This window comes from Hemicordylus capensis, chromosome 1 (genome assembly GCF_027244095.1).
Source record: "Hemicordylus capensis ecotype Gifberg chromosome 1, rHemCap1.1.pri, whole genome shotgun sequence".
Classification (NCBI taxonomy): Eukaryota; Metazoa; Chordata; class Lepidosauria; order Squamata; family Cordylidae; genus Hemicordylus; species Hemicordylus capensis.
In genome coordinates this window covers 120986618-121004592 of record NC_069657.1, presented here as the reverse complement: position 1 = coordinate 121004592, position 17975 = coordinate 120986618, and the positions used below count along the sequence as shown (strand labels likewise).

General features: G+C 44.2%; 1 protein-coding gene across 4 annotated transcripts in view; it reads left to right on the top strand.

Annotated features, from left to right (window-relative positions):
* Window positions 1–17975, top strand: part of TUB (TUB bipartite transcription factor) — a 240156-nt gene that overhangs the window by 128587 nt on the left and 93594 nt on the right. The window lies entirely within an intron of this gene.

Below are 17975 nucleotides of genomic sequence, written 5' to 3'. Positions count from 1 at the left end.
TGATGATGATGATGATGATAATAATAATAAAGACCAAGATATCCAAAACTATTTTCAAGGTAACTGTGCATCCCAGTCTTGGCTCTGGGGAGTGTCAGGACAACTCCCTTGTTTTTAGAGCTGAACCACAGGACGCACTGGTTCTATGAACCTTTGTATGACTGCTGCAGGGATGTTTTCTAGGTTTACTGCTGAGTAGCTCAAATCTTAGAATCCCATTATTGCCCCAGTTCCTCTTTAGTCTTTAACAGGTGTGAATATGTGCTGGGGCAGGGTGACCAATCCATTATTCATTGAAACTTGCATCCATGGAACCATGGTTCAGTTTAATATGGGAAATCTCGATGTCATCTTGGTAGTGTATTGTGTGACTGCTACATCCTTGACAGCGGTGAAGCCTATTTATTTATTTATTTATTTAAACTCTCCAGTTTGAAAACATGAGTGTCTGCAGGACTTTTTCCCGGGGTGAGGGCAAAGGCTGCAATCTACTTATCTGGGAATAAGCCCCATTGAATTCAGTGGGACAGGCTCAATGGGGCGGGGGGAACTGCCTCCCCTTACTACCTTCAGCCCCCCCCCATGCCCATATGAAAGTGCCCCTTTTCTTTTCTTCTATCAGGAGGGAAGCCTTTTTCCACTTATTTGCATTAACCACTCGAGGTTAATGCAAAATCCTTGATCAGTTTGTCTCCAGCAAATTGCAAATACTAACTTCTGCCCTGCACTTGAAGCTCCTTTCTGCTCTGCAGTGTCTTCTTAGGGATACTTCACATAAGAGTCATTCCTGCGGCTGGTTCACTTCTGTGTAGCAAATTGCTTGAAAACTCTGTACAGTTTGTCACAGGTAAATGCATTTGCACAACTTGTTTTTGCCATGGGTACACTTAACAAGTAGGCAAGGTAAAGTGTGCTGTCAAGTTGATTTCTACTCCTAGCGACCACATAGCCTTGCGGTTGTCTTTGGTAGAATACAGGAGGGGTTTACCATTGCCATCTCCCGCACAGTATGAGATGATGCCTTTAAGCATCTTCCTATATCACTGCTGCCCGATATAGGTGTTTCCCATAGTCTGTTTCCCATAGTCTGGGAAACATACCAGCGGGGATTTGAACTGGCAACCTTCTGCTTGTTAATCAAGCATTTCCTGTTGCACCACTTAAGGTGCTACAACAAGTAGGTACAGTACTGCAAATGACTCCCCCCTGCTTGTACAGCTGAACAGACTTGAGTGCTTTCCCCCCATGTAATGAACTGTACTCTGGCTTAATACAATTTCCTACACAGAAGTGACACTTCGTATGGAGAGTATTTCTTGTGTGAAATCTTCCTAAGAAGACACTACAGAGGAGAACTAAACTTCAGCTGCAGGGCAAGATTTGGCACCCGCATTACTCTAGAAACAACAGAGATTAATTTTTCTATGTAGGAAATGTTGTCTTGTGTGAAGTCGCCCTTATTGGGTGAAGAGAATCTGAGACCATATTCCTACCTAATAAAAAGTGGTGTTGGAGAAGGAAATTAGAAAGTGGAGCTAAGCAGCTGGAGTTTTCTATCCTCAGCAGTATATCTATATCTATCTATATCTATATCTATATCTATATCTATATCTATATATGAGAGAGAGAGAGAGAAACTTCATGAATTACTAATTGAGGAGTAAATAGCTTTGGGGGAGAAAATAGTTACCTCTTGCATGAGGAACCTGAAATCTGTCCCCTCCCTCTTGCCCTGCTTCTGTTTACCCACCGTCACCTACAGAAGAGCTAGAGCATGGGCCATGCAGCATCTTGGCAATCAGTGTTAGCTGCTCTCCCAGATCCTCCTGCTGCTGTTCTTGCTGCCATGGAGAAGAGCAGGGATCGCCATGGCAGCACCGGCTGCTGTTGTCTGTCATTGGCTCCTTGGTTGCCATAAGCTACCGAAGCCTCTGCTACTTCTCTTTCTGGGGAAGTGTGTGCGTCAAAAGTGTGGGGGGCAGCACTTGTCACTCTGGGCTAGATCCCCTTGTTCATATACGCCTGCTGCTTTCCCTGTAGTATAAGTGCCATAAGCCAGTTTGCATTGTGGGTTGCAGGGTTGCTGTAGAGAAGGAAGAGGATGGCAAGGGAGAGTAGATTGTAATCTGGAGTTGGTAAAAGTTTAGATATTTTTGCAGTTTAGAAAGATACAGAATTATTAAAGCAGATTTGAAGCTTTTGAAGGTTATTTTTATATTTGCTTTGCTGCCTGACCTTAGCCTGTTGTGTTTGATTTACCCTGACACAACATTTCTAGATCCATCTTCTTTGGTTATAGAAGGAACGTACATCATTTGTTGTCACCAGGTTTATTAGTGAGTAAAAGCTGTATTGGTCAGAAATTGTCAGAAGAGAGACACCTATCTGACATACCCAAGAGGATTGAACATTAATTTTTTAAATAAACGTATTTATTTCTTTTTGAAAGAAATAATTTTGTAACTGCATAATTACTTTGACAGTTTTTTAGATTTTAAAAGACTTAATAGTAAGTTAAGTCATAGGGCTTTAGTCCCTGTGCACTGCTGTACTTACTCGGGTACTATATTGTAGATACCCTGGACTACTGTTATGTGCTATACTTGTGGCTGCCCATTAAGGCAGTTTGGAAATTTTGGTTGATCTGAAAATTGACAGCCAGACTGGTTGGTGAATAGGGTGTGCATGGACCACTTAGCACGGTTTGGTCCAAATTTGGGCCGAACCGTGCCAAAGTGAACTGGTTTGGTTGAACTGATCAGCTGGCCTGAAACAGCTTGAACCAGTTCAAAGCGGTTTGTGATTGAACTGCTCAGACTCGGTTCTTAGTGGTCCAGTTCGTGAGCAAACCGGTTCTGCATATTTCTATTGTTGAAGTGATATTAACTCCCAGGAGCAAACACTGCAGGAGTTCCATGGATTACCAGTTCAGTTTCAGGCAAACATCAAGGTGCTGGTTCTTACCCTTTGAAGGCTCTATATAGAGCAGGATAGAGACAAGCTCTACATTTTGCTTGCATTGAGGTTACCTGAGGGAGCATATGTTCCCATATGAAGCTCCTCTCTCATAGAGGTCCACTAATGAATCTCTACGCGGGGGCCACCTCCTTCAGAGGCCTCATTGTCCTCAACAATCAATAGAGGGTTCACTGTTGCTGCCTTGCATTTATGGAGTTCTTTGCTGCTTGGTATTTGCCAGATTTGGGAGCCTGGCCTATCTAGATGGGATAGTAGGACTTCTGTTTAAAGAAGCTTTCAATTTCAAATGTGATAGCGTTCAGTTTGTATTATTATCCTTGCTGTTAGGATAATGCTGCTAATTTGTTATGTATTTTTCCTGGGGGTTTTTTGGTTAAGTATTCTCTACATTGAGAACTCATTTGAGTTGAAAATGAATGATAAATCCCCAAATAAATGTGTTTTTGAAATGATGGAAGGAGAACATATTCTGAATTAAAGTGGTCCTGAGGATGGGTTCTGTGCAGTACTAATTTTTCTGTGCTCTTCCAGGTCCTGTGTAGAAAACATCCCATGCTGATTATATATTTTTTTATTTACTTGTTTAAACTATTTATTTATAGCTGGCTTCTCCTACTGCTATGGCGTTTAAAGAGCTTTGGAAACATCAGAAACTTTAACAGACATTCTTCATATATAACATCTGAATAACAGATCTCTTTGCACAGCATCTTAGAGAAAATGCTTTTCTCTAGCATTGCACAATTTATGTACAACCTTATAGTCATTTTGATGCTTATCTCCCATAGGAAGATGATGAACTCTAAATGCAAGGTGGACAAATTGGTTCTCAGCATGAAGTAAAAATAAGCAGTAGATGATGAAAGCAAAGACTATTTAAAAAAAGGAAATGCATGTTGAGTACACAACTAATATGTACAACCGTGGGCATTTATTTAATCAAAAATGGTCTGGAGGCACACAATTCAGCAACCTTGCAGAATCTAAGAATATTTGTGTCTAGTCATTACATGGATAGGACCTGGGAATCCTAAGTATGTCACCTTGAGCTCCCTGAAGGAAAGGTAGGATATAAATAAATATTCCTGTTAACTGGTAGTTTAAATGTTGTCATGGATTTTCAAAAAATACAATAGGATCCCTGACTCTTGGTGAGCATTTGCTTGGATGTGCTAATCTGGCAGAGAACAAAGAGCTCCAGTCTCTTACTCTCTTGTCATTCTAAAGGATTGTTGGAAGATGGCAGTGGTGAGGAAATAACAGCTATATGCCATCACTCTGGCTGCCTGTCCACTTATGCCAACATGTCGTAGAGTGACTGGTAGTATGTACAAAGCAGACAATGCTTCCTTTTCATTTTCCCTCCAAAGTGAGTTTTATATTTTCTCTGTGCTGTGGACATGAAAGAAATGGACCCCCATGGTTCTTATTACCTGTCTCCCTTTGATCTCTGTCATTGTCTTTTTAACCCTCATCCGGATTTTGAGGTGGATTTTGGGAAGAGACATGCATTTTGGCAGTCTCATATGTTAAATAAATAAATGTCCACCCCCAGCTGTGTAAAGGTGCGTAAACAAGCAAACCACTGCATTCCCAACTATCCTTTTGTTGCCAAACTCTTACCTGCACTCTGGTACATGATAATATCCACGTATGCTCCCTCACCAATTAAAATATTTGACTTATTAATACAAATATGACACAGGCTAGAAAACTACCCCAAAATGAATGGAATCCTTATGGTGGGGTGGTTTCTATCCCATTCCCATAATAATTTTTGGGAGAATAACTGAAATGAATGGTCTTTCTGTGGTTGGGTAGTTTCTACCCCATACCTGTGTTAAGCTATTTGGGATAGGGGAAACAGCCTATTTCTCTTTGGAAAATTCTGTTTTGTTACCCCTGATGATTATAGTGTCTCAGAACTAGTCTGAGGCACTGTATCATTCTGTGCTCCCAATTTAGGGCAGATGAAACCGACTGCTCCCACAATGTCAGACCTAGTGTTTGAAACAAGTGAAGCATTTGGAAGCATCTTACCTTGCAGAAGCAGGGATTTTAGCCAGCAGCAGCAACCACACCACACAGCTTCAGTAAGCCTGGCATCACTGGATCAACCATCCATAGCACATCTCTGGTCTTTTGCCATTTCTCCTAGTGAGTTACAACCCAGAAGTGGTGGGGGGTGGGTTGGAACTTTGTTCCAGGTGGAGAGAGCAAGATGATGCTGTAGAGGTGGGATGTATGACACTGAACAGTCTGCTGAACCTTACTCACCTGTCAATGAAGATACCAAGATCATGGGTTACATGGCAAGCAGAAATGGTGGTCTACAACCAGTCTATCACTTGCCCACTGCATAGTGGGCAAGAGGGAGGGGACAGGTTTCAGGTTCCTCATACAAGAGGTGACTATTCCCCCCCCCAAGATATTTACTTATCAGTTAGTAACTCATGAAGTTACTAAAAATATTTTTAGTAGTGAGGGGGAGTCTTGGGTCTTCCAGTGAGAGGCCAGACCAAGAGAAGTTTAGTCCAACAGGAGGAGGCAGTGAGTGAAGCAACTCCCTCCCCAGCAATCTGAAACCAAGAGAGAGGGGTGAAGAACATAATAAACCCTGAGGGGGAAATCCAAATACTGCCTGAAGTCCTAGAGAGCAATGTTCTCTCTAATTCTTTCGTCTGTGTGCGGAATGAGTTTTGTTTATCAAGACATTGTGAGCACACATGCATTCAGAGTGGGACCTTCCAGATCAAACCTGAGTGGGATCTAAAATTGACTGAGTGGACATCAAAAAACATGTGAGCGTGCGCACACGTGCACGCTTTAGAGGGAACACTGCTGGAGAGCCACTGCCAGTCAGAGTAGACAATGTTGTTGTAGATGGATGAACTGTCTGACTCAGTAGGCAGCAGCTTCCTCTGTTCCAATGGAAACACCATGACTTAACAGAACTGAAAGCATATCTTGGCCTGCTAGTCCTGGCTGGTGTGTTTCATGCTAATCATGAAGTGCTGCAGGGACTGTGGGCATTTGAGATCTTCCTGTTTCTGTGCCATGAGACAGCTGAGATGGTTTGAGGAGATCACAAGTAATTTAAGGCTTGATGACAAAGCCGCATGACAGGAGAGAAGAGTATTTGCCAAGCTGGCAACCATTACAGGTATCTGGACCTTATTTGCAGCTGCATTCCTGGGTCTAACCAGTGGTTGATGATCAACTATTAGGTTTCCGAGTTGCTGTCCCTTCTGGCAACACGAACCAAGCAAGCCAAAGAAAAACAGTATGAAAATATGGTGGTGCTATCATGCAAAAACATCCTATCCACTGACAGACTCAAAGAGCCTGACATACCCCCAGATATGCAACCATATTCACAGAGGGAATCACCACTGTCATCTGTGTTTGGCTTGGATGGACAGAAGACATTGGTATTGTGTGTACCCAGGAAGTCTGTGCCCAGTACAGTTTGACAAGAAACCAAGGAAAAAAAAGTGATTGTGGGTGACTGTAGAATGCACTTGTGCACTTGACCAGCTCCCGGGTTGCCTTCAGGTTAGTCAGAGTGTGTCCTTTCAGCTAAGAACTGAAATGTTGAAATATGGATCCTAATTTGTGTGGGGTTTGAATCCCCCCTCGCCACTTTTGCTAACAGCTCACATTCTTAGTTAGTCATGCATGTCATAGGATTGGATGGGGGGGGGTCCACTGCTTTACTCCCCTGGAATGAAATGTTAAATTATTGTGGGTTCTGTGGTCTGAAATGGTGGGGAGGGGGGGCATCCAGTGTATCTAATGGGACTACTCAGGAGTAGGAAGTTCTTCTTATGTGCAACAAACAAACAAACCCATCATGACTTTGGATGAGGGTTAAACTGATGTGCCTTACATCATAACTGATGTTTGGGGATGACAAAGGACTGAATGTGGGCAAACATGCTGAAATACAATCCAAAAGTTATGGAAGCGCTGTTGGTCAGCAAGAGAGTTGATTCAGTAGTATAGGTCCTGATTTGGATGGGGTTGCATTCTCCTTGAAGTATCAGGCTCATAGTCTACAAGTGCTCCTTGGCCCAGCTTTGCTTCTGGATGCCCATGAGATCATGTGCAAGGGTGGTTCTGGGAGGCAAGGGGTGCAAATGCCCACTCAAAAAAAGCAGCCCCCCCCAGCTGCCCCATTTCTGTTTTAGAGAAATCTAATACATGGTGCATGGCTCACCCATCCAGAAATGCACTTTGTCCCTTTTGTTCCCTCATTTCCCCCTTGGTGCCACTGCTGTGGCCATGGCGCAGTTAGTGGTATTGAGCTTGGTTTCAGTCCTTCACATCCTTCAATTGCGTGAGAGGGATACTCATCTGAATCAACCTCTGTACACCCTTCAACAAACAGCCCCAAGTGTTGATCCATGGCTGTATGCATTTCAGTACACTCCACCTGGGGCTGCTCTGATGAGTGCCGAATGAGACCTTGAGAGTCCTGCCTGGGGTAAGCACTAGAGATCATGTGACCTTGCTATTAAATGATCTCATTGGCTTCTGGCTTGGTTGAGCCCAACTGAAGGTTCTGGTGATTATTACCTTTAAAGCCCTAAATGATTTTGAATAAGGGTATTGAAGGACCATCTTCTCCCACATAGTCCTTCCTGGCTGCTCAGATTTCCTGGGGAGGTCCTGCTCTGTCTTCTGTTGTCAACACTAAAGTGTGACTGGTGGGTAATTGGGGCACTAAGCTCTGGGTGTCCCTGCTTCAGGAGACTCCTATATCCCTGTCACTGATATAATTTCAGTGTTTGAGTAAAACCAGACTATCTTGCAGAACTCTTGGCTTGCCTCCTCAACCTTGGGTCTCTGGATGTTGGACTACAGCAGTAGCTGAAGGCCATGGTAACTGGGGATGATGGTAGTTCTAGGCCAGCAACTTCTGGGGACCCCAGGTTGAGAATTCCTGCTCTGTAGGGATCAAGACTGTGCTGTGCTGTTTGTAGTTGCGTTTTAACTGGTTCTTGTATTCCTGTTTTAATGGAAATGTTGTTAGCTACCTTGAGCATTCCTCAAACAGAATGGAATGTATAGGATACACAGACTTTACGTTTACTAAATAAATATTAAGGCAGATATTTAAACAAATTTAGTAGTTATTTATGGCTTTTTAGTAGCTCTTGCTACTAAATAATACTTATCTTTATACTCATAATGCTTATAATCGAAGTCCTAAACTCTTTATAAAACCATTTCCATTTCTAGATGATTAAAGGGCTAGATTTTGAGAGCTGCTTCAGGTTATATTTTTCAAGTGTGCAGTGGCATCCAAAGAAATATGCTTTGCAGTTTGTACACCCTAGGGAAAGGGCTAGAGTTGGGCTCCTGCTTTTTAAGTGGCACCTACTTCCCCTTCTGTAAAGGTGAAGGTAAAATTGTGCCATCGAGTTGATGTCAACTCCTGGTGACCACAGAGCCCTGTGGTTTTCTTTGGTAGAATACAGGAGTGGTTTACCATTGCCATCTCCCGTGCAGTATGAGATGATGCCTTTCAGCATCTTCCTATATGGCTGCTGCCCAATATAGGTGTTTCCCACAGTCTGGGAAACATACTAGCGGGGATTCGAACCAGCAACCTCTTGCTCCCTAGGTCATTTACTTCCCCGCTGTGCCACATGATAAATGGCTTTTGAAACTGAGGAGACTTTCAAAAAGTAGTTTCTGAAATTGCTCCAGGACCAGCTGTTCAAAGCAGGGTTGGGGAATTAAGTCCTACTGTGTGGACCCAAGCCCATGATTCTCGGCTACTCAGCCAATACGTGTGTTCTGACGCAGCGCTGAAAGTGCAAGCCATGTCCCTGAAAAAAGCAGGTAACATTTCCCCCCTGAGATGCAGAAAGCTGCCTGTGCAAACTAAACAGCCTGCATTGATCCTACCATAGTTCCTTTCAGTAATGTGCATGGATGGGACCAGTGTCAATAAGCCTTTGCTCCCCTATGTATGGACAGTGGATGCTGTCCTTGAGAGCAGCCAGTCCCCAAAATAAGTGCTCTGCAGCTCCACTCTTAGCCCACATTTCAAACAAACAGCTTCACACAGCAGGGATGTTTCATTCATTCATCCATCTATATTTATTGTTAAATTAATATGCTGCCTTTCATTAAGAAAATCCCAAGGCGCCTCACAATAAAATTTAAAAATAAGGTTATAAAAAAGACACATTAAAACATTGAGCTAAAAAATATAAAAGCAAATCTAATTTAAAAAAACCCCAAAAAACCACAAGCATAAAAACAGTGCAAAATATAAGAAGCAGCAGCAGAGACAATCATCTAAAAGCCTGGGTAAAAAGCCACGGTTTGACATGCTTTCTAAAAACTGTGATGGACTTGCACTTAACAGCGCTTGGTTGTTCTTTATTGCTTGTGTGATATATATTCATATGCATAATTTGAGGCCTCCAGAAGCTTAGACTAGCATAAGCTCATTGTTCAGGTCTGTCTTCTTTGGAGCTTGCACATTCGTTTTGTTATGACAGAGCATCAAACATGCTTTGAATGAAGTAGCACAGTGACAGTGCTGACTGTGCAGAACTGCTGCTACAAGAGTCTTGAAGAGAGAATTCCCTCTGTGGTATCATCATGTCTTAGTAGATGCAGTTCCTTTGGTTCTTTGTACATGTATATGGGGAATTGTATGCATGGTATACGATCAAAAATTATGCATCTATTAGTTCAGCAGAGGGGGAGGGTTACAGCAGAAGTGTAAAGCCAGAGCTTGCAAATGTGTGTGATGAGCTGGGGAAAACGATATCATTGCCTCCCTAAATTCTCAGCAAGCCCTGTATAATCTGATTAGCATCACTCAGCACACTTCACGGCAGCAGATGGTGATGTATGAAGCAGCATACATGTGCCATATAGGAGCTGTTTGGGGAAGAGAGTAGATAGACGTGATCCTCAGTGTTTAAACAGCTTACTCCAGAGTAGCCTCACTTGCTTCAGCAGGAAGCTTCTGTGGTAAGAGATTGAGGTTGCATAGCAGAAATAGGGGAAAATAGTAGCATGGCAATAGTAGCATGGTTTATTGTGGCATTGTTATTACTGCATCTGAAATGACAGGAGCAAACACTGCCCTTTTTGCTGCTACTAGGGGTGTGCACGAAACTGTTTGGAGGCCATTTTACGAGCCTCTGAACAGGTTCAAACACTGGCCGTTTTGAACGTTCGGTAGTGGGGCAGGTAGGGTGCACTTACCCCTCCCCCCGCTCCCCCCCCGGGCACTGGAGTCCTGTAAAATCTTTCGGGGCGGTAGTGTACCTCCCTGCCACGCCTTCCTCTAATCGGCCAGAAGTGGCCGGAAGTACTGGGAGCACGTGCCCATGCCGGGTGTGTGTGTGCACATGTTGTGTACGCAATTGTGCACATCAGACAGGCTTGTGCATGCCCAACGAGCGCACGGGAACCTGGTACTTCTGGCCACTTCTGGCTGAAGAGAGGCAGGGGCGGCAGGGAGGTACACTACTGCCCTGAAATATTTTACAGGACTCCAGCGCTGGTGGAGGGAAAGTGGGTGGAGGGGTAAGTGCACCCTCCCCGCATCTCCTCCCCACCACCACTTCTGCACCCCACCCACTTTCTTTCCCCCCTCCTGGGCCTTGGCTCTGCGGCCGGGGTGGGCCTGCCGCCGCCTCTGGCCTCATGGTTTTTCATTAAAAATCTCATTTGCTGCCAGAGAATCTAAACTCAACACCTCAGAAACAACAAAGCCCAGTACCCCAATGGGTTAGCAATCCAAGGGGTGGTGGTTGGCACCCTCTGTGCACTACACCACCATTTGCTCAGCACCACACCAGTGCCCCGCAAGCGCAGTTATGGGGCTGCTGAAACCACCATTATTCCCTCTGCGGGAAAAGCTTAAAGACACTCAAACTTCCCCAAATCACAAAAAATCAGCCCTTTGCCCTATTCTTTTGGAATCTGGGTTGTGGCAGGCACCCCTTGGAGCACTTCCACCCAACCCACTGTTCTGCCCCAGCAGACCCCTTTCTGCCCCAAATCTGCCCCAAAGACACTCCAACTTTCACAGTTCCTAAGAAAGCAGCCAATTCCATGGGAGTCTGGGTTGTGGAAGGCACCCCTTGAGGCACTTCCACCCAACCCACTGTTCTGCCTCAGCAGACCCCTTTCTGCCCCATTTCTGCCACGTAGAACATCACCAGGCAGCACACACGTCGACGACAACAACAGCAGAGCTTTGCAAAGAGCCAGGTTTCCGAAGCAGGCATCATATGCGCAGCGGACTAGTAGCCAACAGCAGCATCAAGTGCGCCCTGCCCTCCCTTCCCCATCCAAGTATTTGTCATCCACACACAGGGACTGAGACTTCCAGAACATGTGATGCAGGTGAAGCAGGTAATGGCAAGGATACAAAACAACACACTCCCACATAAACAAGTTGAAAGAGTGAAGACTGATGAACAACGGCACTCATTTTTTTGGCGCCGTTATTTGGGCATTTTGTGGCAGCCTGTGGCACCCTAGCGCAGCAGCACCACCCATTTGTGGATTCAAGCAATATTTCAATAAAAACCCTGATGATGCAACAACTCACTATATGACCCAATCCTCTTTATTGGGGACTGGGGAGACCCGAGTTCAAATCCCCATTCAGCCATGAAACTAGCTAGGTGACTCTGGGCCAGTCACTTCTCTCTCATCCTAACCTACTTCACAGGGTTGTTGTGAAAGAGAAATTCAGGTATGTAGTACACCGCTCTGGGCTCCTTGGAGGAAGAGCGGGATATAAATGTAATAATAATAATAATAACAACAACAATTATTATATATTACTGTCTGCTAGACATGGGTGGGTGAAAATTAGAATTTTATACTTGTGTGTGTGTGGCTGCGTGCTCTGTGAGAGGATTGGAGAGGTTTTAGGACAGGCCTGCTCAACTTCGGCACCCCAGCTGTTTTTGGACTACAACTCCCATAATCCCCAAACACAGTGGCCAATAGCCAGGGATTATGGGAGTTGTAGGCCAACATCTGAAGGAGGGCCGAAGTTGAGCAGCCCTGGTGTTGGGTTTGTGCTGTGGCCCAATGATATGTTCTGAGTGGCAGACATTTGTGAGGGGGCACCAGTAGCATCAAGCTCATGAATGGCCACCGCTGGTGGTGGGGGCAGGTTAGGGTGGGTGGGCACATGTGCTTCTGTCTGTGCTGCCGCTTTAGTCAATCAAGTCACAGAGTCCTTTGGGGTAGGTTGGTGCATGTGTGTCTGTCTCTCTGTGTTGCCGCTTTAGTCAGTCACAGAGTGCTTCTTTCTATTTTGGAGAAATACAAAGAAAAGACTCATGCAGCAGACATTTTATTTATTTATTTATTTAATTTAATTTACATTTTATATCCTGCTCTTCCTCCATGGAGCTCAGAGTGGTGTACTACATACTTTTTCTCCTCACAATAACCCTGTGGAGTAGGTTAGGCTGAGAGAGAAGTGACTGGCCCAGAGTCACCCAGCAAGTACCATGGCTGAATGGGGATTTGAACTCAGGTCTCCCCGATCCTAGTCCAGCACTCTAACCACTACACCATGCTGGCATTTTGTTTTGTTTTCTGCAAGGGCTTAAATATTTTAAATGCAAACAGGACAGGGCATGTGGAATCTTAATCATTACACATAAGATAATAAAGAGGGAGAAAAGGGGGGGGGGGCAAAGCTGTAAGAAGTCTCTCCTCCAGGCGCTCCCAGCAGCCCCCCAGTCAGACTGGGAAGCTCCAGATATTGTTACTTAGATTTGACAATGAATTGGCTGCTCTCAGCTTAATCATTTCATTCTCAGCACACAATTGCATCACAATACAGCTCATTTCTCTTAACTAAATGTCTTCAGAAGCTGTGTCCCTTTTTGCATATCTTATCTTCTGCTATGCTAATCCTTCTGACAAACACTCAGACAGTTGCTGCTGGAGTCTGTGTGGAGAGACAAAAAGGACAATTTGCAATGCAATGCTGATGGAGCGCCGAAGCATTTTGTTTTCCGAAGTAAACAAAAATCAGATCCGAGAGGAGGTCTTTTCGGTTTGTAAACGAAAATTATTGGAGGTCTAATTCTGGTTTCGATTTGTAGACAAATCATCTGAAATTGCCGTTTTCGGGCACAAATCGATTTGTGCCCGAATTGAAATGCACAAGCCTATAAATGAGTTTAGAGAAAAGGCCATCTTCTTACCTGACACAACACAATATAGTAGTTACGGTATCTATGCGTTTTATAGAAAATAAATGTTGACTGTGTCAAGATTTTGCTTTACTATGCTCCTGAGTTCTTAAAGTTGTGTTTTTGGATTGTAACTGTTAAACAATTGCTTTCTAAATGGTGACAGTAATTTATAAGATAATAATTAACGCCTGCATTTGGTTGGTACAGCATGTTGAATTCAATGAGTATTGGGAGCACTTGAAAGAATCCTTAACGTTGCCATTTTGTGTGTGTCACATAAGTAATGATTACAAAAAATATCAGCTGATTGGGGAAAGGAGTTGCATGAGTTCACAGGAGGAAGAACTAAAGGTGCTTGTCAGAAATGCACACATATCTTCTAAGTCATTTTTAGTGATGGAAGCAAAAGCCTGGCCATAGTTGTAAGATTGGGTTTACTTAGCAGCATGCCAGGAAAACAAAGAAATGGACCATAGAACAAATTGATCCAGAATTTTTACTCAAGGCACAAATGACCAGGCTCAAACTATAATACTTTGGACACATTATGCGAAGACCCAGCTCCCTTGAGAATTCCATAACGCTGGGAAAGTTGAAGGAAAGAGAAGAAGAGGACGATCAGCAGCAAGGTGGATGGACTTGATTACAACAGCAATAGATGCACCACTGAGAAACCTTAAAGGCCAAGTTGAAGACAGATCATCCTGGAGAGAATCTATGTGGTCACTAAGAATTGACACCTACTTGATGGCCCTTAATCAATCAATCAGTGCACAGGATAGCCAGTAGAGGGTATGAGGCAGACTTCCTGGGCTCAATTTCCTAAGTTTGTTTTTGGAATGTACTTTACATCAATATGTTTCTTACTTAAGGCACTCTCCTTAACTTCCATGCCATGTAAGAAGTACACACATCCTTCAGGCTCTCACATTGTGTGTGCTTGCTTGCTTGCTTACCAGATAGCCCGCATGCACCCATGTTTTTCCTTGCTCTTTCAGCTTCACTCCTCTTCCTTCTGCGAGTTGAGAGTTAGGGATGTGCACAAACCAGTTCAGAAGGTCCGACGTTCTGCTGAACCAGAAGTGTGTGTGTGTTTTACTTTTTAGCAGTAGGGAGAGTGCTCTTACCACCAACACACCCCGGTGCTGTGACCAAAATTGCTGGTTCGGGGCAGCTATATACCTCCTTGCCACCCTGGCCAACGTCCGACTGGAAGTGGCTGGTGTGCATACGTGATGTGCAATGAGGGACATGGCAAGGAGGTACATAGCTGCCCCGCGCCAGTGATTTTGGTTACAGCGCCGTTGGGGGAAATGCGGTGAGGGGTGGGTAAAAGCACCTTCCCTCCTGCTTAAAGGTACCCCCCCCCGCCACCGAATTAGCGTTCGGCCAGACTTTGCACATCCCTATTGAGAGCAACTATGAAGCTGTGGTCCGTAATATGTCTGTCTTTATGAGGATGTACTCTTTAAAATTCTAAATGCTGAATTCTGTTAACCTCACAGGGTTGTTGTGAGGAGAAACATAATCATGTACACCATTCTGAGCTCCTTGGAAGAAGAGCGGGATATAAATGCAAAAATAAACGTGAGACCTCCTCCTTTCTCTTGCTGACTTGTATATCGCTGCATGATGATACAGACACTTGCTCCAATATCTGCCTGTCTTGCATTGTTGCCTCTTGCAGTGTTGTCTGTCCTCCATCAGTCAGCATTGGTCCCTCACCTCCACTTATAGTCTGTCACTTTTAACATATGGCGTTCTCTCTATTCTCTAATATATTTGTGGAAAGCAGAGGATAGGTATACAGGTATGTTTCCATTGATCCCAGTGTCCTAAGCTGGGCTATCAATCTGCAGAAGAAGAGGACTGGGTTGAAATAACAAGAGAAAACTTGAAGACTAACTTATAAGCAAACACAACACGTGAGACTGTAGAATATGCTTACGGCTGCATCCAGTTAAAGATAAGCACTTTTTTTCCCCATTTCAGGTGAATGAGTATATTTGTAAACACCTTAACCAAAGGCTTTTGGGTCTTAGAATGATCTGATATTAAGTCTGTTCACATGAGCAGCCCTACCCAGGCATTGGCGGTCCTACCTAGGTAGGGCTGCTCATGTGAAGTGCTGGGTTTGAGGCCGACCCCAGTGCTGCCATCCCGGGTAGCCCAGGAATTTTATCCAATTGTTTGCCTGGGTAAAAGGGCACAATGCAGGTACAGAATGCAGGTGCATGCAGCCTGAGCAGATAGAGAACCGGATGTTTAGAGCACCCGACTCATGGGGGAGTCACACAGTGCATTGTGGGATATCTAGAGGGCAGAATGCATTTTCCGGGCCTCTGGAACTCTGCGCAGCTCTCAAAATCGCCAGTCATGTGGGCCCACGAGCCTTGTGGCCTGGGACCATGCTGGATCGTCTGGGGGGAAGGTAGGTGCTATCCTGCCTTCTCCCTTCCTGTCCTCCCTTGCGCTCTCAACTGTCAGTTTAAATACTTTTAATCTGGGCAGTCTTCTATCCTCTCTGTCTTGTTCTCCTGTCTTTCAGTCTTACTTTTTCTACAATTTTTCTAAAACTAATTAGTGTTGGATGGTGACTGAGTTGGTTTCTACCCGTGCGCCTGGCCTTCCCTTGTGCAATGCTGTACAAAACAGCCATTCCAGCTGCAGGCTGTTAGAGCATCAGATGATGTGCAGTGGCTTATGTTCAAAGGAAGAAAATGTGTGGGCAAACAGAGATGGTCCTTAATTTGTATGTATGCAGAATGTCAGCTTACTTCTCAAATGTGTGGGCCGTCTCTTTTACAATTGCATGTGCAGCTACCCTTTAACAGATTTGTTTTTTAAATTCGGGATTATATTAAGTAACCGTATCTTGCTCCCCATCTTCTATAGATAATTTTTATAATGTTTCTGATGCCATTTGGACAGGTGTTTGCTTTAGAAATGTTCGATCTTCTAGGTTTGTTTTTTTTAATTAATAGCTGTTGATTGCAAATTGGGAAGACAGATCATTTGGTTTATTTACTGTTTTATTAGCTAAATGCTTGGGGGTGGACATTTATTTCTTAAGCACATATTAAATGCCTGCTTACAAGCATGGTTATTGGCAATCCGGGATTTCTGATGCCATTTGGACAGGTGTTTGCATTAGAAATGTTCGGTCTTCTGGTTTTTTTATTAATAGCTGTTGATTGCAAATCAGGAAGACAGATCATTTGGTTTATTTAGTGTTTTACTAGCTAAATGCTTGGGGGCGGGCATTTATTTCTTAAGCACATATTAAATGCAATCAGTAAATGGTTATTGGCAATCCAGGATTTTTGATTGTTTTACTGTACAGATGTGGTTTGTCATGATACAGGGATTTAACCAGTAATAAAAACCATGTGAACATAAAATATGCACCGGGTCCAGCCATCTTAGGTTTTTGAGGGAGATTGGGCCAAGTCTGTTGCATTTTCCTTGCAGAAAGCTGGGCATCACTTACAGTATCTCTCCGAAATACATGCCAGACTACTAGCATTTGTGGACTACATCTTTTGTGGTGCAAAGGAGCCATTAAGCATCACACAGAGATTTCTTGTTAAAGAGCAGTGACTGACATTCTGACTAAGGAAGCACCCATGCAGCTGTGTTGCATTCTAGACTAAGGCGGCAGCAGCTCACATGAGTGGCGAAGAACCATCTCCTCTTCCTTCTGCAGCTACCTGCGCCATCCGAAAATACTGCTCATCAGTGGGGCTCAGTGACATATTTTCAAGTGGCACAGGCAACTGCGGAAGGAAGCGGAGACAATCCCCACCCCATGTGTGCTGTCACAGCCTTAGTTTGCAACACAACACTGCTGCTTGGGTGCTTCCTTAGGATGTCAGCCAGTTGAACGACAACAAATTTCCCCCTAATGATGCAGTTCTTTATGTGGGCTTTGTACATTTTCTGAATAGATATGATTTGTGTAAGATCTTCTGAGCATATGATTAATATTGTTTGATATTAAGTGTCTTTTAATTTGATTGTGATACTTGAAACAGTTCTAACCTTTTGACATAGAATTGCATTGAATGTATATATTATCAAATTTGATGGTTAGTATTTGCATATTTGTATAATTTGGCATTGGTAAAAAATCGATGGAACCTGGCAGACTTTCCTCTGGGAGGGCATTCTGCAAGCTAGGCATCAGATTATGGGTGATTATTTGTATATAGGTTATTGTGATGTATAGGCCTTATCCAGTGTATAGGGTGTGCAAGAGCACCCCAGAAGCCTGCCAGGGGGATCAGAAGGCAGGAAGGAACAGTTGAAGGTACCAGGAGCAAAGCCCAAGATTGGGCAGTGCAGCAACCGTAGCAGTGCAGTGGCTGGGAGTCTGGAAGTAGCCTGGTCTCAGGTGGGTGAGGTCTTGTGAGATGAGTCGCTTCCCCCTCACCCCCACCTGCCCAGTGTGCAGGCATGGGATGGCCAACACTTATTTCAGGGGCACTTCAAGGAGGCCGAGGAGGAATGCTATAGCAGCAAGAAGGACAGCACAGGCTCCCAGGAGAAGAGAGAGTTGAGAGATGGAGCCACAAAGGAGGATGTGTAGGAAGAAGAAAAAAATAGCCCAGTGTCCCTCCATTGAGTATTACATCCTCCTAGTCGGTGGGGGGCAGTGTGGCATGCCCATGCACTCACACATTTTTTGATGTCTGCTTAATTTTAGATCCCGCTCAGGTTTAATCAGGAAGGCCCCACTTTGCATGTGTGCATACACTGCCTTGATACTGCTGCCCAGAACAAAACTTA